The sequence below is a fragment of the Microcebus murinus genome, chromosome 21 (assembly GCF_040939455.1).
Source record: "Microcebus murinus isolate Inina chromosome 21, M.murinus_Inina_mat1.0, whole genome shotgun sequence".
Taxonomy (NCBI): domain Eukaryota; kingdom Metazoa; phylum Chordata; class Mammalia; order Primates; family Cheirogaleidae; genus Microcebus; species Microcebus murinus.
The window spans coordinates 28,216,448-28,240,267 of record NC_134124.1 but is presented as its reverse complement, the minus strand read 5'-3'; the positions used below and the strand labels follow the sequence as shown (position 1 = coordinate 28,240,267).

General features: G+C 34.8%; 1 long non-coding RNA gene across 1 annotated transcript in view; it reads right to left on the bottom strand.

Moving 5' to 3' along the window:
• The window catches only part of LOC109729976 (uncharacterized), a 1,977,473-nt gene that overhangs the window by 1,593,233 nt on the left and 360,420 nt on the right, over positions 1-23,820 (bottom strand). The window contains exon 2 of the long non-coding RNA XR_012913930.1: positions 19,846-19,892. This is a non-coding gene — a long non-coding RNA (uncharacterized LOC109729976). The remainder of the gene's footprint in view (positions 1-19,845; positions 19,893-23,820) is intronic.

Sequence of the window (23,820 nt, the reverse complement as noted above, 5' to 3'; positions counted from 1 at the left end):
ATAACATATTTTTGAAAAAATGTTCTTTGTCCATTTAGTACAGAAGTAAAATGCAAAAAAAAATCTGTTATAAATTTTTGCCTATCCAGTTAGCATCTTTTAAGTTGATTTTTATGTAATCATAAAGTGATACTTTTTATTGTTAATAAGAATACTACACACATAGTGGAAATGCAAATTTGTAAAAACTTCAAAGAAAGCAGTTAGACAATATAGTATGTATATATGTGTGTAGAAACAGATCTGATTTGTAAAGATGAATGTACACAGATATTTTAAATTTTATCTTAAGATGGAAAAATGAACAATATGTTTAAAATTGGTAGAAAATTTAAATAAATTATACCATATTTAAAGACTAAGATATTTTATGTTCATTAAAATGATGTTGCAGAATAGCCTATGATATAGGAAATTACCCATGATAAAATTTTAAAGTGAAATAAAAAACATATACAATATAAGCTCAATTTAACAACTGATATGTAAAACTTATATAATAAATTCAAATGTATATAATATTTCACCTAAATAGCAGGATTATGGATGCGTTCTATATTATTTTCTTTATCGATTCTAATTTCGAGTTTTCCAAATTTTTAAATATTCTCTACTCATTACTGGACTCATATATTAAAATCTTTGAATGATGGCTTCTGATATGATTGAAATGTGAACTTTAAGAAATCTCCCAACTTTGTCAAGTCTATTTTCAGAGAAAAGAAGGAAAATTGAAAATTCTAATTAGGTTAAATATTTAGGCACTGCGGACACTGAAGGTACCTGTGAAACTTCTATTCTTGACCCATTCTTTTGTTTTAAAAACACATAAAAGGACTTTAGCAATAAATACCAGAAGCATAAAACAAACAGAATACTTTTCAATATGTACCATAATTTGGGCAAATTTGATTTAAGCTTCTAGGTGCTAGGGTAAAGGACATATTCATTTGCTTACTACGTCTTTATAATAGGCATATAATGCCTGACATTTTCTAATTTTCTTCACCTTAAAATCTTATCTTCAACATTAAATGAGATGATCTTCAAGAAGTAGTTCTTATTTGGTAATAACTACACTGGACCAGCCCAGTCTAACATCACATCAACACAAAATTACTTGAATTAAATAGAAAGAATAAAAGACACACACAAGCAAGCGTGCACGTGCGCACACACACATCTAAACATGAATATACTGCAGTTCTGTGGAAATCACTTTAGATTTGGCTATGTTTAATGAATATTTTATTAAAATGTATATTATATATTCCTAAAACTATGGTAGATCATATATTAAAGATTTTGTTTTATTCATATAGTTTATCTATGATGCAATCTTTCCAACAAATGGTTAAAATAATATAAAAAGATAAAAACTGACAATTCTCATTAAATGTCATAAAGGTGCCTAACATGCTAAATAAAACAGACTCTGAGCAAAAGCAAGTAGAGACTCCTTCAACTTCCCCTTAAGAATACTAGATAAACTCTAATATTGCTCACAGTTAAGTCTCCAAGCATCTATTTCCTTTGCTTTTAATTTTAGCTAGAGTCAATGTTGCCCTGTCTTCCTTTACATTTGTTGTGAAATCTTCTGCCACTTTTCTTTTCCCTTTCTTGGCGAAGTTGTCAGATTCTATATTTTCCCTTCAGTATTTCACTCAGGCTTAATGAAAATTAACCTCACAGTCAAAATAAAATGAAGCTAATGGAAGAAAAGAAGGTAATAAGTTTATAAGAAAACCTGTGCCATACCTAGGAAAATCAGTGTCAAAAGCTGTGATCGTGTTATCGTTGATGATACAACATCATTAACACAGCTGATGTAAAGTTATCCCGAGTCTAAGTAATTGTGTCTGAGAGAAACACAGGTGTGGAGTGTATATATCACCCACTGGATTCCACTCAGAACCTGTGAAGGTCATATGTTGTCATCACATTTCAGAATCTGATACCAAAATAGCAGCATCTTTGATGATAAAAGATAAGGCTGAGGCATGAATGGAAAGCCAATTTCCTTCTTTATAATGCAGAAAGCTCACACTGCAAGGCATTTCCATTCTAATAGAAATACACTTCACACATTCCAGAGATCAAGAAATATTTGAATTTCTCATATCTAGTATACGACGATATTTCATTTTATGTTCCCGACTATTCTCTCTTTTCTCCTCTCTCTATACTCCCTTTCCCTGCTCTCTCCTCCTTGACCCCAGAACCTCAAGCAATAGTTTCAACTTCACCTTAATCCAATACTTATGAATCCATCAAATTTATTATAAATGCCTGAGCAGTATGGTTTTTAGTAGCCTCTGTAGAAAATAGAAGTCAGGATGCAACATCTACAGTATAGGTTATGTTTTTAAGGTGGCAGCCTTTCTGTCTTCTTATTTTTGGTTCACTTGACTATTTTTTGCCAATTTGAAGCCCAGGAAATCAAACAACAAAAAACAACAACAACAAAATCCATGAGAGAAATTTAGGGTACAACAGAAATCTTGTGGTTAAGTATAACTTTTCCATTGAGAGATAATAGGATGTCAGATGTGGTAGCTCACGTCTGTAAACCTAGCACTTTGAGAGGCCGAGGCAGGAGGACCATTTGAGCTCAGGAGTTTGAGACCAGCCTGAACAAAAGTGAGACCCCATCTCTACTCAAAATAGAAAAAATTAGCTGGACGTGATGGCATGTGCCTGTGGTCCCAGCTACTCAGGAGCTATGATGACACCCACTGCACTCTACCCAATATGACAGATAAGACTCCATCTCAAAAAAAAAAAAAAAAAATTCATCCTTTTCTCCTATTTATCAGGAGCTTAGAAATAGTTGCATTCTGGAATAAGTACATTAGCTTGTATGATTAAGCATGATTTAGTAAAAGTAAATCTTATTAATTAGTTTGTATGTATGTAATTATTTAATATAATCTTTTTTTAAAAAAAGAAGTATCTTCACTGACCATACCTTGTTTACTGTTATGCCAGACAATACTTTTGCATTTCTACTTTCTTATTTAGCCAAGAGGATCACATCTATACATTGTACAAGGCCAAACTATCCCAGGATTCTTCAGAAACTCCCCAGGTTATTCTAGATCTGTCATGTAGTAGATATGTTTTTAGTTGTTGATTCATATTTTGGAAAGTATTTTATCTCCTAGTCTCAGTACATGTGGTTTCCATAATACTGATTTCATTGGCAGGCCCAAGACGGCATGTGACTCAAGCTGAGCCAATAAAACCCTCACAGTACTCTGGCTCCATTGATTGGCTCTTGGATGTGCACATGACCTCATCAAAACCAATTAGACCTTCTGTTACTTTTCCTGAGATTTCTCATGCAGAGATGGTCAGTACTTAGACCAGAGGCAGGCACCTTGCTAATAGAAGAAAGGTGCCTGGTAATGGAGCTAGTAGGAAAGAGAACCAAGGTTTGGACAGAGCAACTGGAAAGAGTGACATGGTTTGATTCTCTGAATCAAGCAGTTAATAAGCTCATCCATGTTTCTGGAAGTCTCCATTCCCTAAGATAATTTTTCATTTCATATGAGCCACTTCAGGTTGAATTTTCTGTAGCAACCAAAATAAACTTAATTGACACACACAACTGTGATCAGTCTCATTTCAGATTATCTGTAGAAATTAAAACCGTAAAAATTGCCATTTAATAATATATGGGCTTAAATTATTTAGCACATTTTAAAGAATGCTTATTTTTATCCTCCTGATACAATTTAATTTTCAAAAGATAAATTGTGTCATTCAATTGGCTCTGTTCTTCTGTATACATTCTCCATAGTTTTAATGCACAGGGACAAGAACAAGCTTTACTGAAGCGAAATTCTATTACGGACTCTACTAACCTGACTTTCATCCTTGAAGTATAATAGTAATAGAAAGAGAATAGATTCACCCTGTCCTGATATCTTTTCAGCTTAATGATTGGATGGATTATTTAGGAATGAATCATTAGGAATGAATTATCATAGTAGCAATCCAATTGACTGAGAACAGCAGAATTACAGAAAAAGACATTTTATCATGTTATTAATTTAGGCATAATTATATATAAAATTATGATAAATAGTGAGTTTCTGATGTAACTTTCTAATACCTTAAGCACTGGAAATCCTTATGCAGTTCTTCCTAAGGATTATTTCTGGTATGATCTATTATGGCCCAAATTTCTCTTTGTAGCACTTACTTTATGCTGTTCTGTTATACTGGGTATCATTATCTATGCCAGTTTGTGTTGAGATGTCACTTCTGTGCATATGGTCTAAATTATTAATTGCATAAATATCTGTCTGCAACTATGATTTGTCAAAGTTGACCTTTCAGATAGAGCCTTTATCAATGTTTTAAAAAATATTTTTCTAATGATTTCTAATAAATGTCTGTCTCAATTACTTATTACTGCCTAGGGTTTTTTTTTCCTAGTTGCATGGTGTTTAAGGTGCTATAAGTCTCTCTCTCACTCTGTCTCTCTGTTGTGTGATTGTATGGTCTCTCCTTTCTCTAACGCTTGCTTCAGTTGCAGCAGTGATATGACTTTGTATCAGCCACACCATTTAACTTGAAGAGCCATTTCCATCTTGGTAAGAATAGATTCTATTTCAAATCAAAATACTGAGATATCAGGTTATTGTCTATTAATTAAATTAAGTGTTTTTCTGGCTGAAAGTTACAAAAAAATTGTTTTTATTTAAATACCATAAGATCTGTGTTCACCAGAATCTTACACTTAATATACACTCAATAATAATAAGTTGATTGATAAGAAAAAAAATATCGACTGGCAAAGAAAACGAACAACATTCATTTTCCCCTCTTCTAAGAAAAATTGTGGCATTTAATATAAGTCCTATTATAGGAAATGTGCTAAGTTTAGCATCATCTATTAGCTGAAATAAGAGTGTCTAGGCTGATGATCAGTAATTCAGTAAATTACTAAATTTAATTGAATGCGTGTGTCAACACCTAATTAAGAAGGTCATCAACTCAGCAAGAATTATGCTACCATCTTCATTGTGTTATTAACAACCTCTCCAAGAGCTACTCTTCAGTCTAAAGGTTCTGCACTGAATCCATTCTTTGAATACAGTACCTAATCCAAGATTAATTTATTCAAACTCTACCTTTGTGTAAAACCTATTGACTTCAAACAGGCTTTAGTGGAACTATTGGAATTCAGTCTCTGCAAATGCCCAAGTGGAATAGAACTGGATTTTAATATGAGTACATTTTATTAGGACACATGAACAATCACCTTTATTAGTATTTTGGCTTACCAAATTGTTCAATAAAACTATTTTCTCCTAAAAATCAATTTGCCAAAAAGTTTTATTATATACTTGATATATATATATATCTATATATATCACAATATATTATGTAATAAGAATTTTAAGTTATGATGGTTTCACTTTTGAATAGTTTCCAGTACTACTGATAAATATTTAAATATCTAGCAACATGCAGTGGAATATAATAATAATTTTATTTGACCAAGTCTTTACTTGCTATAGTGAAGAGAATGGAAATGTTGATGAAGGCTGAGATAATGGTTCTTGGAGTTAGAATTTGAGATTTTTAAGATAGGTAAGCAGCACTTAATAAAGGGAATGGAAGGAGAACAAATAAAAAATGATCACAAGGAGGAAGACAACAGTACTGCATCATCATACAGCAGTCAAGAGACCACCCTCATAAAACACAGGGTATGTGCTGTGTTTAAGAAACTACATCTGCACAGATATTTTAAAATCATTACTTTGTAGGCAGTAGATCTGTAGGAATAAAGGTTAAATCAAACCCTATGTATGTGGAATTTTTTTCAGAAACTCTGAAGTGGGGGGAGAGGGCATTTATTGAAACCTTAAAATGTGTTCCCCCATAATATGCCGAAATAAAATAAATAAATAAATAAATAAATAAATAAATAAATAAATAAATAAATAAATAAAAAAGAAACTCTGAAGTGTAGTCTAATTATTGGTCATTACTATTATCACTTCTCTTCTATAACCTTGAAGTCAAAATAACAATGCATTATTAACTAGCAAGAATGTAGAGAGTAAATAATTAAAAAGAAGTTTGAACTTTAGGTAAGAACCATAGTCAAACAGGGGGAAGAAAAAGAAAAAAGAAAAGAAAAAAGAAAAAAACATAAGGTTGGCAAAGAGGGAGCAGATAAAAAGGGAAAAACACCAGGACACAGGAGTTTCATGCAAACAAGGCAGAGCAGAGTGTTTCTCCTCTTCTGAAGGAGAATGTACATGCGTGACTTTAGCCTCACTGTTGTTTTTATTTTGTGGATCTTAATAGACAAGCTAACCTATAATTACCAAAGAATGAATAGAGTAGCTCTTTGGATAGCAGGACACTGAAAACACATTTACACTTAACAGGAGGTGATTAGTTGGTCCAATGTGTTAGAAAAGCTGCAAATCCCATACAAGGAATATCAACCTTCTCATTCAGGGGTTGGTTTTCATCACTGACTGAAAAATGCAGTCAATTCATCTTTCAAGTTTTAAAATTGTTATCAGGGGAGTTCTCATAATGCCACCTCCTGTGGATTAGCAGAGACACAAAATACCCGGTCAAATATAATTGAATGAACTGAAGTCTGTTGGAAATATCTAGTATCAAACAGTAACCTCTTACTATAAATAATTTGGTTTTTGAAGTCAGAACTATATTAAAGAAACATTTTTTAGCTTATTATGTGCCCCAAACTGAGGTAAACACAAGTACATGCCATGTAACAAAAACATTGGTATCCACTTAATATTTTGAAATAAATAAAATAAAATAAAACAAAGTTGCCCCAGTCAAGCTCATCATTTAGTCAGAAAAATATTATAAAATAGGATATAATAAAATAAGTACCAATGATATACAGTGAGAAGTGGTAAAATATTTTCAAAGGATGGAGGGAAAAGTCATTATTTTAGAAAGGTGAGAAAAGGGAAGTTGATAAATGTGTTGGATCCTAAACACCAACAATTGGGGTCCTTTTTATTTCTTTTGCTGCCTGAAAAGGGGAAGTACGTGGAAGGCGAAGGGGAAAAGTGCTAAGGTATGGCAAGGTAAAACCATCTCACATTGTACCAACACCAACTTGCTCTGTGAGGTTGGAATTTAGATACCCAAAAATGGTCGTGAATGGTAAGGCTGCTCAACTTGAAGTAATCACCATTAACACCCCCAGAGTTTTTACTATCTTTTTTTTTTTTTTTTTTTGAGACAGAGTCTCACTCTGTTGCCCAGGCTAGAGTGCTGTGGCATCAGCCTACCTCAGAGCAACCTTGAACTGCTCGGCTCAAGCAGTCTTCCTGCCTTGGCCTCCCGAGTAGCTAGGAGCTAGGACTACAGGCATGTACCACCATGCCAGGCTAAAAAATATATATATATATATATTATAAATATATAAATATATATATATAAAATATATATATATATATATTTTTTTTTTTTTTTAGGTATCCCGCTAGTTTCTTTCTATTTTTTTTTTTGTACGGACAGGGTCTAGCTCTTGCTCAGGCTGGTCTCAAACTGCTAAGCAATTCGCCTGCCTTGGCCTCCCAGAGTGCTGGGATTACAGGTGTGAGCCACCACACCCAGCCTCCCCCAGAGTTTTAAAAAAGCTAGTTATCTCATGATTTAGGTCCCAATTTGGATGTTATAATCTCATCAAAATCTTCCCTAAAAGCAAGCTTCTACTCCCTTTCAGTCCTAGCACATCACGTTACTTTACATTTATCCCATTTTTCTTTTACCAGAAGACTTATGACTACCTGATGGTTTTTGCTATTTATGTATTTGTTTTATTGTATGTATCTTTTTTCCTAAGAATATAACTTCCCTAAGAGCAGAGCCCATGTCATACTCAGCAAAATCTTCTGAGGGATCAAACTAGATAAGAATTTTATATGAACATAAAAGCAACAGGTTAAAACTCAAAATTTCAGTCATCATATATTCATACTCATATAGGAGAGTGACTATTTTTAAAGAAAGCAAACAAATAATCCTAAAATCAATGATACAATTTAAAGAATGAAAGAAATAATGATTTCCCAAAGATCACAGTTTCATTCAGCAGAGGATAGTTTTCTATAAAAATGTATACCTAGGTTATTTACTCAAAAAGAATAATACTAATGCATTTATTTTCAGAACTAATCGAAAAGATAAGAAAGCCTTAAGAAAATGAAAGTTGTTAACAGTGAAAGCAAAAAAGATTTGATACTGAAAGCTTAGATTCCAAAGCCTTTTCAAACTTCAGAAAATGGGATATTCACTAATTTTTTATAGATCAAAGAACTTTTCCCAATAGAGAGAAAGGACTTTCAGTGCTTTTTTTGCCACCCCTAATACCCAGTAATACAAATCATATGATAAATACAAATCGTCAATATTAGGCTACAAGTAAACTAGAAGTTCCATTGGTATCTAGCTTCACAATTCTAGTTTCCTTTTTCTTTTATTTTTTTTTTTTGTTGAGACCGAGTCTCACTCTGTCGCCCAGTGGCATCATCATAACTCACGGCAACCTCCTGGGCTCAAGCCATCCTCCTGCCTCAGACTATTGAGTAGCTGGGACTACAGGGCTGTGCCACAATGCCTGGCTAAGTTTTCTATTTTTAGTAGAGACAGGGTCTTGCTCTTGCTTAGGTAGGTCTCCAACCCCTGAACACAAGTGATCCTCTGCTTTGGCCTTCCAAAGTGCTAGGATTACAGGCGTGAGGCGCTTTGCCCAGCCTAGCTTTACAGTTCTGCATCTTTCACTACTCATTTTGCAGAGAGATTCCCCCCCCCAGCATGTGGTGGTTTAAAAATGTGGTTTAAAAATTCTTCCGTACCTCATCAAGAAGAAATAGAGTCCATGTTCTCTTCTCCTCTTGAATCTCAGCTTATGATTTGCTTTTAACTAATAAAATGGGGTGGAAGTGACACTGTGTGAGTTTGGAAGCTAGGTCATAAAAATCAATGCAGTGTCTGTCTTACTCACTAGAACACTCAATTGTCATGGAAGGATATAACCATTCCAAGGAAGCCATGTTCTTAGGAAGCCCAAGACACATGTAGATCCACTGTTCAAAAGTCCCAATTCAGGTCCGATTTGATAGCTACAATGAATTGCCAGATTTATGAATAAAGATACCTCAGGTAATACTGGTCACTCATTTTCAAACATTAAGTCTCTCCAACTGAGACCCCAAATATTATTGAACCAAAAAAATTTATTTCTGCTATGACCTTTCCAAATTCTTAATTCACAGAGTCAGCAAGCATAACAAAATTGTTACTTTAAGCCACTGAGTATTGGAGTGATTATTTTGCAGTTTACAAATAAGCTGCATCAGCATGAACAAGAGATTCATATAAGCATGGATCAAAAAATAGATAATCCTTCAAGAGAGACCTCCATCACAAAAGCTTATCATCAAATAACCAAATATTCATTGTGAAAAAGAACACCATTCATCCTGGAAGAACACTATCATTTGGACTTTCTAAACATATTTACCAGAGAAGGTATTACAGTATTCTATCAGGCCAAGTACTCTTTAGAAACTTTACATACTTAAGGGCTTTACATAAAAGCAGATTTGTCTCTCCTACTTGAACTAAATTGGTTATTGTGAACCGGTATCCTTACATTTAAGATTTTACTTCTAAGTATTTCTGCCTTTAAAATATGTCTCCATGTGTGAGCAAGGGCTATTTAATGCAAATTAGCAAACAATCAAACAAATGAAAACAACAGAAGATAATCTCTTTTTCATCAGAACTCTTTCAACCTGGAGAATGTTTCTCCAACAATCTGTATGGCTGGTTGAATTATTTTTGGATCAGAATAAAAATATCACTATAATTTTTTAATAATAATTTCACACATGACAAGAAAAACTTATTTTTTGCCCAAATGTGGTCCCTGAAAAAATGTAAGTTTTAGTGTAGGTTCTATATGGTTAATAGTAAAGAATAAACATAATCTGTTCAATGTAGTCAGTATGGTTCCTTATTCTAGATGATATTGGAAGTCTCCTAACAAATCAAAATGTTCTTTTCCCTAACAGGATGCAAAAATTACCAGATTTCAATGATTATTTTGTGTTAGCATGTCATTCCCAAACATTAATAGATGATAGTTTTAATAAAATATGATCTCACTGTCATTTTGTCTTCAATAACTTCTATTTCTATCTTGTCATCTAAATTTTAAAATATGTCATCCTTCATGAGCATTTAATTCATTTGAACAACTGGGTTGTAAATTCTCTGCAACATGCTTAAGGAAACATTGGCAAATTCTCTAGATCAGTGTTCACCAATAGAAATACAACATGAACCCCAAGCAAGAGGAGCATAAAGAATTTCAAATTTTTCAGTAGCCACATTTAATTAGTAAAAAGAAATAAGTGAAATTAATTTTAAAATATACTGAATTTAATCTAATATAACCAAGATATTATCATTTTAACCTATAATCAATGAAAATTGAATATTTTTCTTTTTTATTGTACTAAGCCTTTGAGATGCAATGTTTACTTTACACAGTAGCATATCTCAGTGTGAGCTAGGCTTGTTTCAGGTACTGAAAAGCCACATGAGACCCGTGTCACATGTTGCATAGTGCAGCTATAAAATTACACCTACTATGGAGCAAATCTCAGGTTTGGGGCATTTTTATCAGATCGGTTCCATTTTTCCCCTTTGTGGCACAGCTCTAATTCTTTCAAATACCTCAATTAAGAAGTAAAGCTATTTGATTTTGATCCTTTTATGAAAAATAAAGGAAATGATTTGTTATTTGAAATAAACTTTTATTTTGTTCCTATTAGCTTTAATTCCAAATGCCTCTGTATTACTTACAATCAATATGCAGATTTAATCAAAGTTCACCAAAACTGGAGGAAAGACTGAGTATAACAAAATAATTTTTTTGGCTTAAATAAAAGAGAAACCTCCTCCGACCAGCTTCTGCCATTGTTTCCACACTCTATCCCACCCGCCACTTCATCATGTCATTCTGCTTAACTTCTTTCATGGTTTTTTTTTTTTTTTGAGACAGAGTCTCACTTTGTTGTCCAGGCTAGAGTGAGTGCCGTGGTATCAGCCTAGCTCACAGCAACCTCAAACTGGTGGGCTCGAGTGATCCTTCTGCCTCAGCCTCCCGAGTAGCTGGGACTACAGGCATGTGCCACTATGCCCGGCTAATTTTTTATATATATATATATATATCAGTTGGCCAATTAATTTCTTTCTGTTTATAGTAGAGACGGGGTCTCGCTCTTGCTCAGGCTGGTTTTGAACTCCTGACCTTGAGCAATCCGCCCGCCTCGGCCTCCCAAGAGCTAGGATTACAGGCGTGAGCCACAGTGCCCGGCCTTCTTTCATGGTTTTTATAACTATTTGTAAATGTGTTATTTACTTAAATTGATTTACCTGTTTATTGTTTATCTCTGTGAGAGCAGGCACATTGGTTCTCTTAAGGACTAATGTTGCTCATTGTCTGAAAGAATGCATAGCATATTGGAGATGCTCAATGCATATTTGTTCATTGAATTAATAAATATTTTCATTGCATTTGAAAACATCGACACTCTTCAATCTAATTTATACCAAGCAAATCAGCTATAATATTGTTTAGAAAGTTTCACCTGAAAGTCATTTTCTTATACTTTGTTAAAGAAACAATGCCATTTTTATTGTAGTTCATATGATAGGATGCCCATCTCTTTAACAGCAAGAAATTCAGAGATGGAGAAATTTACATTTGTGAATCTAGGATAAGAGAAAACCTTGCCCCTTTCTCCTAAAATATCATCTATAGTCTGGCTAATACAATGCTATTAATCCAATACACAAACATGTTTCTTTCTTGTTATTGAAAAAGCCTCTCAAATTTAATTAAAGTCAATAAAGAAATTAAAAGCTTAATGAGAGCAAGAATCCTCTGAGTGTGTTCATGCTGTTATCAGCCTGTGATGTTGTAAAAGATAGGATTATGATTTTATTGCCTGGACGACCAAGGGAAGAGAAAGGCTGAGGAGAAGAGTTGTGAAAAGTCTCCCGGTGAGGGAAATCTCGGAATGAAAAGCTGTTGTGCTTAATCAAGTCAGCGGAGAAATTCAACACAAAAGGGCTAGCTTGTCAACATCCCCACCTATTGTTCAAAGCAAAGACGGACAAATAATTTGAGAGGGGCTTAAAGGAGACATACATTCCGCAGGAAACTTTGTGGGAAACTCGGGGACAGTCTCTGCTATCTCTTCCCAAGTAATCTCCAAGTGGTTACAACTCGGCCTTTTCAGATCATTAGTAATATTTATTTTTGTTTTACTTTAAAAATGATGTTTTTGGGGCCGGGCGTGGTGGCTCACGCCTGTAATCCTAGCACTCTGGGAGGCCGAGGCGGGAGGATCGCTCAAGGTCAGGAGTTCAAAACCAGCCTGAACAAGAGTGAGACCCAGTCTCTACTAAAAATAGAAAGAAATTAGCTAACTAAAAATGTATTTAAAAAATTAGCTGGGCATGGTGGCACATACCTGTAGTCCCAGCAGCTTGGGAGGCTGAAACAGCAGGATCGCTTGAGCCCAGGAGTCTGAGGTTGCTGTAAGCTAGGCTGATGCCATGGCACTCTAGCCCAGGCAACAGAGTGAGACTCTGTCTCAAAAATAATAAAAAATGATATTTTTTGAACTAGAAAGTCATGACACACTTCCAGACTTTTGCACTCAGAATAAAATCCCCCTTCCCCACTCACCACATGTGTTGAAAGCCTGAACAAGAGTGGTCAAAAGAGAGAGGTGGTGCAAAACTCAGTGATCCCTGGCTCCCACATCTCCTTCAAGTGTTCCTGAGACACCCACAGATTCTTACCACTTCTATTAAACACCTTCCATGAGACCTCCATGCCTACACATTGCTTTCAATTGTCCACTTCTCATTCTCTGCTAAGCCCACTTTCATCAGTGGGCTTTGTTCAGGTTTATTTCAGATCATGGTAAGAAGCTGCTGATTTCATCTCTCAAGTCCCACATTTTTACCCCCTTGGGCTGCATATCTCCTGTTTAGTCCCCATCTCCCAGCCTACTACAGCTCCTGAAACTTTCCAACAGTGCTCTGTAGAACTCAGAGTATACTGTCCTCGAACTCTACTCCAATGTTCCCTTCATCATATTGCTCAAAGGAAGGCTAGATCTTCTCTGTGGACAGTGCATTCTCAATGGGGCATCATGTGTTTTCCCTCTTTTTCCCCATACCAGTAGGCCTGGTGGTGGAATCAGTGTGCTCCTGATGCCTCATTTTCAGTTTCATATTCTCCCCTCTTCCTTCTCTCAGAAATGTCCTAAAAATGACAATACCACACACCAGCCCTTCTTGCAAATAGCTACTGTGCCTCAGGTTACTCCTCCTCATTTCTTAAAAATTTTAGTTCCCATCTTACTGTCATTTTCTTTAAGACCACCCAAGTCTTAAATCTTCATGATATCAATTTATACAGAAATGATTCTTCCAACATTCTGACTTACCAGTACTTTGACATATCCCTCAATGATCCCATCCTCCACCCTTTCTCAGCCATAATTACCATTATTATGCACATTACGGTAGTCTCTTCTCATTCACAACCTCAAGCATCTCACTCTCTTCACATCTCACTCCTATTGGTTCCTCAATGCCAACAATTTTTTCTACACATGCAATTCCATCAACTCTCCTCCTCATTCTCATTTTATACTTGCTTAATCTAAATTCCACTGTTAGTTATTATAATTACACACTAAGATACTCCCTCAACTCTTGTTTGTCTCTCGATTCGTTATATTCACTTGGCAAAGCAACAAATCTCATGAAATTCGATTTTCCATCAACTCTGCACTTGTACCTATGCAGCTGAATATGGCTAGAGAAAAACTAAAACCGAAAAAATATATTGGCTGTTCTCATGTTAAATGCTGGAACATGAACCTCAAGTGATTCCTTAATACTGTCTGGTGCTTATGTTTAGTTTACTGCTCTCATGGAAAACTGTATTATATCTTTCCTCTCTGAATCCCCACTATCTCCTCTCTCAATTTCACACTTAGTTGAGAAAATCAGAAAAACTAGAAAGGAACTACCAAAACTCCTACCCTCCTACCAACTTCGGTATCCATTTATTCTGTCTTGCATTGCAATGTTATAAATGAAATGTCCACAATCTCTTCCAGGGTTCTCATATGGCTTCCCACCTATCACTCTCCCTTACCATCCAAAGTTTTCCTCTTTTCATTCTCCCTCAAGCCCACTTTGATCAGGCTTTCATCCCCACCACTGATCAGTTCTCTGGACACATATGACTTAACCCAAAGGCAGCAGGTGACACAGTTGGCCATTTCCCCTTTCTTGAAGCACTTTCTTCATGTAGCGTTCAGATTATTTTTCTACCTGAGTGACCAACATTGGAGTATCCCAATCATCACTTCTTATAGCTCTTCATTTCTGTATCTGGTCCATTCCCTTTATGACTTCATCCTGCCTCATGAGTTTAAATACGAACTCAGATGTCTGACTGCTCAGTTAACGTCTCCACTTGGATGTCTAATCGGCATCTCAAAATTGACACGTGCAAAGCTGAATTTTGCTCTTCCTACCAAACATGCTTCATCTGTGTCTTCCAAATTTCAATGAAGACTATTCATTTGTTTGCTTGTTCATATCAGAAAACTTAAAGTCATTCTTGACTTCTTACTTTTATCTCATAAACTAGTTTTGTGGGTTTACCTTCAGATCATATCTAGATTCTGACCACTTTCTATGTTTTCCACTTTCAATGCCTTGCTCCAAACTGGAGCATCTCAACTGATTCCCAACTGGTTTCTCTGCTCAACCTTTGCATTTACTGTTTGTTGTATTCTCAACAGCCAGAATAATTCCACCAAAATTTAAGCAATATTTTGTAACGTCTATAGTTAAAACTCTCTAATATTTCCCCATTTCATTCAGACTAACTCATTTAGCACTCCAATACACATATGAGAAAAATTCAAATATTCACATCATTTTACAGACTAGGAGGTGAGGCTCAAAACAGGGTTACAGGCTGGTCAGTGTTTGTAGTAAGATTCAATCTTAGGACTTCTGGCTTCCGAGTTCATATCTGCAGCCGTTATGATTCACTAAAAAAAAAGCACCTTCATTAAATTAATCAATAAGACCCTAAAGCCTCCATATGTCTAGCTCTGTAGCTTATCTCAAACCTCTTCCCCTACAAGACTCCCCTTCGTTCATTCATCCGGCCACACCAGTCCATTATTTTTCCTTGAAATGTTCTGTTCAACTAAAATCTGCACAGTTCCCACAACTCTATCAAACTTTTCTTGCTTCTCTGTTTACATGTCCATTTGGCACTTCAAAGTTTTTTATTCTTCCATTTCTGTGTTACTCTCTAGTATACGCTATATTCTTCCCCGCCATGACAATTGTTCTATTTCCATTTCATAAGTCATTTTAAGGTGGTGGGGTGGCCAGTGCTGCCTGGCAGGGCTCTGGCTCCAGAAAGTAAGGGATCCAGACAATTCACTTCTAAGATGATGAGAGCTAGACCTACAGATCTTCCAAGTAAAGTCACCTGGCGCCTTTTCATCCTAGGGTCTTTGCATTTGATATTCTCCTTGCCTGGAATATTCTACCTCCTGGGATGTTTTTCCACTGCTGACTCCAGCTCAGCATTCATGTGTCTGCTGACATCTGTTCCCTGCTGAGGAACATTTCTCTGACCACTATTGCTAGCATATAATCATAACACTCTTATGCTAATCACTTTGTCTCATCATCCCATTTCATTTTCTTCACAGAAAAGTATTCGAAAATTTCTCATCCATTTATTTATGTGCACATCGATTACCTCCCTCTGCCCACAACTGGAATATGAGCTCCATTAGCAAGGATTTTGCTCACTTTGATATCCCACCACCTACATCAGAACCTTCACAAAGAAAGTGATAGATAAATATTTCTTAAATGCACAAATAAATCCATACTTTTGTCTGTCTTCATTCTAATGTATGAAAAAATAGCAGGAAGTATGGAAATTTCTGAATTTGTCTGAATTTCAGAATTTAGTAGAGAGGTATTTAACTTTTTTCTACGATAGTTGGCTTGTGTATATTATGGTCTACTCCCAACTTATCTTAGCAGGATGTAAATAAGGCAGGTACAATTTTAGCAATTCTTACAAGACAAGTACTTGGCAAACAGAGACTTTTCTTGTAGTCTCCTGATTTTAGCCTACAAGAGTATGAAATTTCTAGATAGAGCAGTATTTTATGGCTTGTATACATATATACATGCATACAGTTATACACATACACATCTATGTGTGTGTGTGTGTGTATTTAATTATACTTTTGGATTACTTAGAACACTCGTCTTCCCATATGGTTATTTGGCAGAATGTTGTTTGTTTTCTTATGGTTCAAGGTTAGATGAATACAGGCACATTGCCAGGCCAGCAAATATACCTCATGAGAGAAATGTAGATTATTAATAAATGCTATAAAACACACCCTGACACATTGGCGTGTCATGCTCCAGCAAATTAGAAGAGCATCCCTAGTTCTTAAGGGAAATATTACAGCTCCAATCCTGTACAAGTTGATCTATGTACATAAACCCAGTACTCTCACTTCAATAGGTATCAGAGCAAAATAAACCAACAGTCAATGCTTAGCATATAAAAATTCAAAGAAAGAACATAATGAGGTAACTGGACATTTCTTAGATAAACAAGATAAGACTATTGGTTTCAGAGATGCACCAGCCATAATAAACGATTGAAAGGATGCTTATATACATCAATAAAAAACAGTTTTTTAATTTCCCTTTAACTTACTGTGACCTAAAATAAAATCCTAAGGCTCACCCCCCACTGTCTGACTGAATGGACTCCCTTTTGGCCAAGGGAATTTCCAAAAGCTAAATTGCCTGCCATGAGGAAGGAGGGCAGACATGCCTCATCATGCCCCCCTCCCTTCTTGCAGACATCCTTTGTAACCTATTAAGGGTCCAAAGGGTATAGAAGACAAACCTGCAGGTCCTCAATTTATACAACAAATGGATGTCAGGTGGCTTGTCTCTGATTGACAGCTCCTTATCTTAAAACATTCCAAGCCTTTAGACAAAGCTTCATGTCGTTAACCAATTACAAGTCAAAGAATTTTTAAAACCACCTATAATCTGTAACCATCCCATCTCCATTGAGATGGCACGCCTTTTAGGGCCAAACCAATGTATGCTTCCTATGTATTGTTTTATGACTTTACCTGTAACCCCTGTCTCCTTAAAATGTATAAAACCGAACTGTAACCCAGCCACACCAAGTCCACTTGCTCAAGGCTTCTTGGGCATGGCTCCTGGTCATGGTCCTGAAATTTGGCTCAAAGTAAATCTCTTTAAAATTATTTTACAGAGTTTGGCTTTTTTCCGTTTACATTATGTAAGTCCTCTTTTTGTCCTGATTTAGTTAATCTTGAGCTGTGAGGGCCCAGCATGAATGATAATATTTGATATCATTTTTTGTTTTATTAAATTTAAAAATTATAATGGGACTTTTCATTTCCCAGAGAAATGAAAAGTTATGTTCACAATAAAACGTGTTCATAAATGTCTGTAGCAGTTTTGTTCATAATAACCAGAGGCTGGCTGGGCGTGGTGGCTCACATTTGTAATCCTAGCACTCTGGGATGCCAAGGCAGACAGATCTTTTAAGCTCAGGAGTTAGAGACCAACCTGAGCAAGAGTGAGACCCCCATCTCTACTTAAAAAAAAACAGAAAGAAATTAGCTGGACAACTAAATATATATATATATATATATATATATATATATATATATATATATATATATGTATGTATATATATATATATATACATATATATATATATATATATATATATATATATATATATATTAGCCAGGCATGGTGGCATATGCCTGTAGTCCCAGCTACTCAGGAGACTGAGGCAGTAGGATTGCTTGAGCCCAGGAGTTTGAGGTTGCTGTGAGCTAGGCTGATGCCAGGGCACTCTAGCCTGGGCAACAGAGTAAGACTCTGTATCAAAAGATAAATAAATAACCAGAGGCTAACAATAATCTGGATATCCTTAAATAGTTAAATGGTTAAACAAATTTGGCTACATCCATACCATGGAATACTAGTCAGCAAGAAAGAGAAATAAACAACTGATACCCAGAACAATTTATATGGATCACCAAGGAATTACATTGAGTGAAAAAAGCCAGTTCTGTCAGGGTGCATACTGGATGATTCCATGTATATAACATGTTTGAAATGACAATATTTTAGAAATGGAGAACAGATTAGTGGTTGGGAGGAGTTAGGGGGAATAGGGAAGTGGGTATAGCTACAATACAGCAACAGGAAGGATTCATGTGGTGGTGGAAATGTTCTTTATATTAACTGATTAATGTCAATAACCTGACTTTAATTTTGTAGTATAGCTTTGCAAGATGCTATACTTGGAAAAACTGGGTAAAAAAAAGCACACGGAATTTCTCTGAATTGGTTCTCATGATGGCACATGAATCTATAATGATCTCAAAATTTTAAAGTTTAATTAAAAATAATACAATTTCTAAAATATAGATAATATGATCTTTAATTGGAGTATGAACACCTAAACATTAATTGATTATTTTTAGAATTAAAATTTATATATTTTTTAACATTACCCTGTTAGACCAGTGTATCTTATTATATATTTACAACATAAACGTTAACTCAAAACTGTTGATAAGTACCTATGTAATAAAAACTAGCCATAATTTCTAAAATTTTATTCTTTTTGTTAGAGAGGTGTCAAATACACATGAATATGTTGGGACTAGGAAATCAGTTATCCAGCCTCCTATCTAGAGATGCCCGGGAGCAGTGTGGTTTTTTGGAAATGGAAATTTTGTGTTCAAACATTACTTCTAGTCTTTGCATTCAGTTCCCGTTGATTTATTCTTGACATCATTTTAAAATCCTGAATTTCAGGTTACTTGTTCCAAAAAAGAGCGAGCTTAGTATTTGAAATTGCTAAACAAGAGTTCAAGTTCCAGCACCTTCATAATAATTACATAATCCAGAGCAAATAATTTTTCTACTCTGAGACTATTTCCTTATCTATAAAATGTAGTTGATACCTATTTCTTAGATTTACTACACAGATAAATGGAAATGGTGAAGCAACCTGATTCAGTGGCTGGTACATAACAGGTGATCACTTTATTGATCCTTATTGCATCCATTCAACAAATACCTATGGGCCAATCATTTGCCAATATGCAAGCATTTGGGCTCCCCTAGAAGTTATCTTCTGGTGGGCATGATGGGCACTGTAGGGATAAATAAATAAATAAACAAATTCCAGGTGATTATAAATGTTCTAAAAAGAAAAAACAGGTCAATGGGGCAGGGGAGTGCCTGTTGAAGAGGAGCCATCTACTTTGCTAGGGAGGTCAAGGGAACCTCTGAGGTTCATTTTTTTCCTTAAATGCTTTAAATTCTTTCACATGCCAATTAAAGGGCACTATTATTACTGATTCTTAAATAAGTAACATTTCAATCTGTTGTCAGACATTTACCGCTCAGTGAAAATAAAGAGCAGATTTTTAGTGACTCCATTTTTGTATCTATAATATGATATGAAGCATAAATATATGATACATATTTTTCTCAGCTGTCTGTATATTAGAAATTATAAGTGAAAACACAGATGACATCCAATAAACATGATAGATCATTTTTATAAACTTTTCATTTATTAAACATCCTTACCAGAAGTTGTTCTTCATTAGATAAGAAGATCCAAACAGTTGATTTCCCTGATGGAGGGAAAAAATGAACATTAAAAATAATGAACATTAAAAGATGTGATGTTTAGGAGATTTCATTTTTCAAATTTATATTTCTCCTTTTACTTGAACTTAACCATATTTATTCAAATAAGAGTACTGCCACTATTTAAATTGTCAAAATAATTTTATATTATTACACTTCTGGACTATTACCAAGTGAAAAAAGGCATATTATATACAGTGAAAATCCTCAAGAGATTTTCCACTTCTGATTCTAATAACAATCATTTAACTTTATTGGCCTTGATTTCCTCATTTATAAAATCATGAAATTTGCTTGAATTGAGCTATATCATATCCAAAATTCTAATTCTGTTTAAAGTTAAAACAAAGTCATTTTAACCAGGTTTTTTAAATTATACATGTCAATTTTGCTATGCCAACTCAATACACACACAGAACATCAAGTTGCATTTCACATATCTCATGTTTAAATTAAAGTCCGAAGCTATTGAGTACTTTGCAACTTTTTAATTTCAATCAAGCAAAGAACATATTTTCCTTAAATTTTAGTATTATGAGCCCTGGAAGCCTGAAATGAAACAGGAGATAAAAAATTCTAATTTATTCCTGAGTGATTTAAATATCTTGAAAAGAATCTTTTGCTCATAGAAAATATTTATTCTCCACCATTACTTTTTTCAATCCCTACCATGTTTTCTCCACTACCATACTTTCATTTAAATTTGGACTACAAACTTAGAATTGAGCAAAAGCAATACACTTCCAAAATCAGAAGGCTGCTGTGAATCACTTTCAATAAAAGAAAAGCAAATGAATTACAGCCAGCATTAGACTCTGGAATTGAAATTACAAGCACTCTGAGGAGTATTTATAGTATGTGGTCCAAAGATCCTGCTGCTTAGGTCCATTAACATTGTAGATCCTGCTGAATTATGAAAATGCTCCTAAGATCTAACATTTTTACAAAAAGATGCCAAAACCAAATCCCCCAAATACTCCCTTGATAAATAAAAGGTTATACAAAACTCAATATTTATATTGTAGTTTTAAGAAAACTTTAAAATGTGCAGATGTACTTCACGTGTTAAAAAGTAGTGAAATGTCTGGTATTAAAATGAATGGACAGAGCTACTGAAAACCCCATTAATAGATCTGATTTTAAATTCCATCACCAGTAGAAAATGACTCTGAAAAGTCTAGAGTTCTTTTGTGCAGCTCAAAAATGCAGAGCTGGGACAGGGGAAAGTTACAGAAAGGTTGATTTCATCTTAATATAAGAGGAAAAAAATGAATCATAAGATAGAGAGCTCAAAAAATATTTAAACAAGTTAGATGACCTTCTGTTTGACCATTCTAGAAAAGGCTTCTACATTAGAGGATATCTATGCTTCTTTCCTACACCTGAGATCATATAGTTCAATGTTTCAATGACCTTTGCAGTGACCCTGTAAGAAAAACTGAGATGTAAAACAAGTCTGTATTAATATACATTAATAACAAGTCTGAAACCCTATTTCCCTCTTTCTTTCCCAGTAATTCCTGAGTATACTATCGATCTTAGCTTTTGTGTTATTTTCTTTAGAAATTTTCCTGCCCTCATTCCCACCCCAAAGCTGGGTTAGGTATATGTTTCCATAGTACATGCATTCACCCCCTGTAGCACTGCTTTGCATTTTGAATAATAACTGTTTATTACTCTTACGAGACCATACATTCCCATAGGCAATAGCTGTGATTACAATTAAAATGTATCAAATTAGTTCTATGCATATACCAGCTCCAGAATGTTGATATTATACTTTTACTGAAAGAAAATCGATTTTTTTGAGAAAAGTGAGAAAATGCCAGATGAATCAGAAGTTAAGCAAATTTATTTACTTAAGGACATGGAAGAGTCATGAAAGTGTTTTATATTCTAAAAATTATTGTAATTACTATTAAAAGAGTAAACAGATGCAGAATTTCTCAACATTATTGTACTTCAGATTTATTTCTTTCATGGAGTATCTTCTAAGACTAGGGTTCCTTCCAATTTCTTCTAGAAAACATTGAATTATTTAATTTACCAGTTTCCTAGATAGTATTTGGAACAGAGTAGTTATATAAGAATAAATAATTAGATCAGTTAATAAATTCAAAACTAACTGGCTTTCAATTTCCTATCTGTCTCAGATTATGCTTTAGATTAAAGGGACACTTGGATCATCTTCTTGATTTTGATTTCCGAAATCCCTTCTATGGTATAGTTGTTATTTTAACTTCTATGAGAATAGTTTAGGGCTGAAGACATCATATCTACATGACGTAGTATATTTCACTATAAAATAGCAATTGTTTAAAAAAACTCCTTTTCACTGAATTTATAGCTGGATGCCTCTAACATGTGAACATTGATTGAAGCTCTTCCTTTCCAAACAACTGAAACAAGTTTACACTTTCTTAGACATGATAGACATTGTTTTAGGTTTGTCCTCTCTTAGCTAAATATCTTTGTTTCCTTATTCTTCCTGCAGTGTTGTTTTCAGGCTTGACAGCAGTCTTGTTACAAGATTTTAATTTATTGATTCTCCTATATTCTTCCAAAGCCTACTTTGAAGCAAGATAAGACAGAATCTTAATATTTTGGAAAGGTGCCACTGCTCAATCCGTCAATCCTATGTTCTTATTCCATTTGTATTGCTCCTGTTGCCCAGTGCTTTTTTTCTTCTTCCTTCCTTGTATTCAAAGATTATTTACCCTTTGAGATAAAGCTCAACCGACTACATGCCCAACCATGTTAGCTGACATTTCTCCCCTCCTGCTCTCAGACAAGTCACTTAAGACTCATAATCTCTATTATGACAACTCAGCCTTCCAATTTTCTGTATAATTAACTGATGCCTTATGATTTTTTCCCTTTATTCACTAAGATGGTGCAAGAATCAGAAGGGTACGAAGTACTTAACTAACTTTTTATTTTTCTAGAACTCTGTGCCAAATACATGAAAATTACTGATTAACCAGTTGCTTAAAAAATGTTGATAGACCACTGTTGTCCATATGGCCATAGTCTGTATACACCTCCTTGCTCCTTGATATTTAGAGGGCTAAGGTAAAGGGCACTGCACTAGATAAAGACAACTGGTATATAGCTTGCTTCCTGACCTTCCAAGATTTTCTTTCTATGAGGAATGGAGGACAGGAGTGGCATGCTGGAAGCTGAAAATGACACTAGAATTTCTTGCTTTGTCTCACGATTCGCTTTACAAATGGGAGGCACTGAAAGAGGCATTCTGTGTTCAACTCTCAATTTAGCAGAAAGGCAACTATCAGGAAAGTGTGGTCTCCAGCATTTTCGGGTCCCAAAACCAAGCAGGTGAGGCAGCTCCATTTCAAAAGCAGTGCCCTGTAGCAACTTAGATATGAATGTGTCTCAGGACAGAGGGACGGTTTCCTGATTTGGTCTAATACTCAGTCTTCCCCTTTTCTGCTTATCCGTCACTTTTGTAAACATTTCTTCTCTGCATAAATCACCTCTCTTTGAGGATATACAAATTGCCCTTAAAACATATGAAAAGGCATCAGAGAAATAGAAATTATAACCATAATGACATATCACTAAATAATCACCAGAATGGCTGGGAAAAAAACAAAACAAAACAAAACAGAAACATTAAGTGTTGATGAGGATTTTGAGCATCTGAGTAACCAGAATTCTTCTGGTGGCAGAAGTAACCAGAGTTCAGCTGGTGGCAGTGTAGAATCAGCACGACCTTTGGGAATCTATTTGGCTGTTTCTACTGAAGGTGAACATACACAATCTCTATGATCCAGGAATCCCATTTCTAGGTATGTTTTTATCATAAACTTGTAAAAACATTTACGAAAAAGCATGTAATATAACAGAATATTGTTGTTTGCAATAGCTGAAACCTATTATCTCTCAAATCTC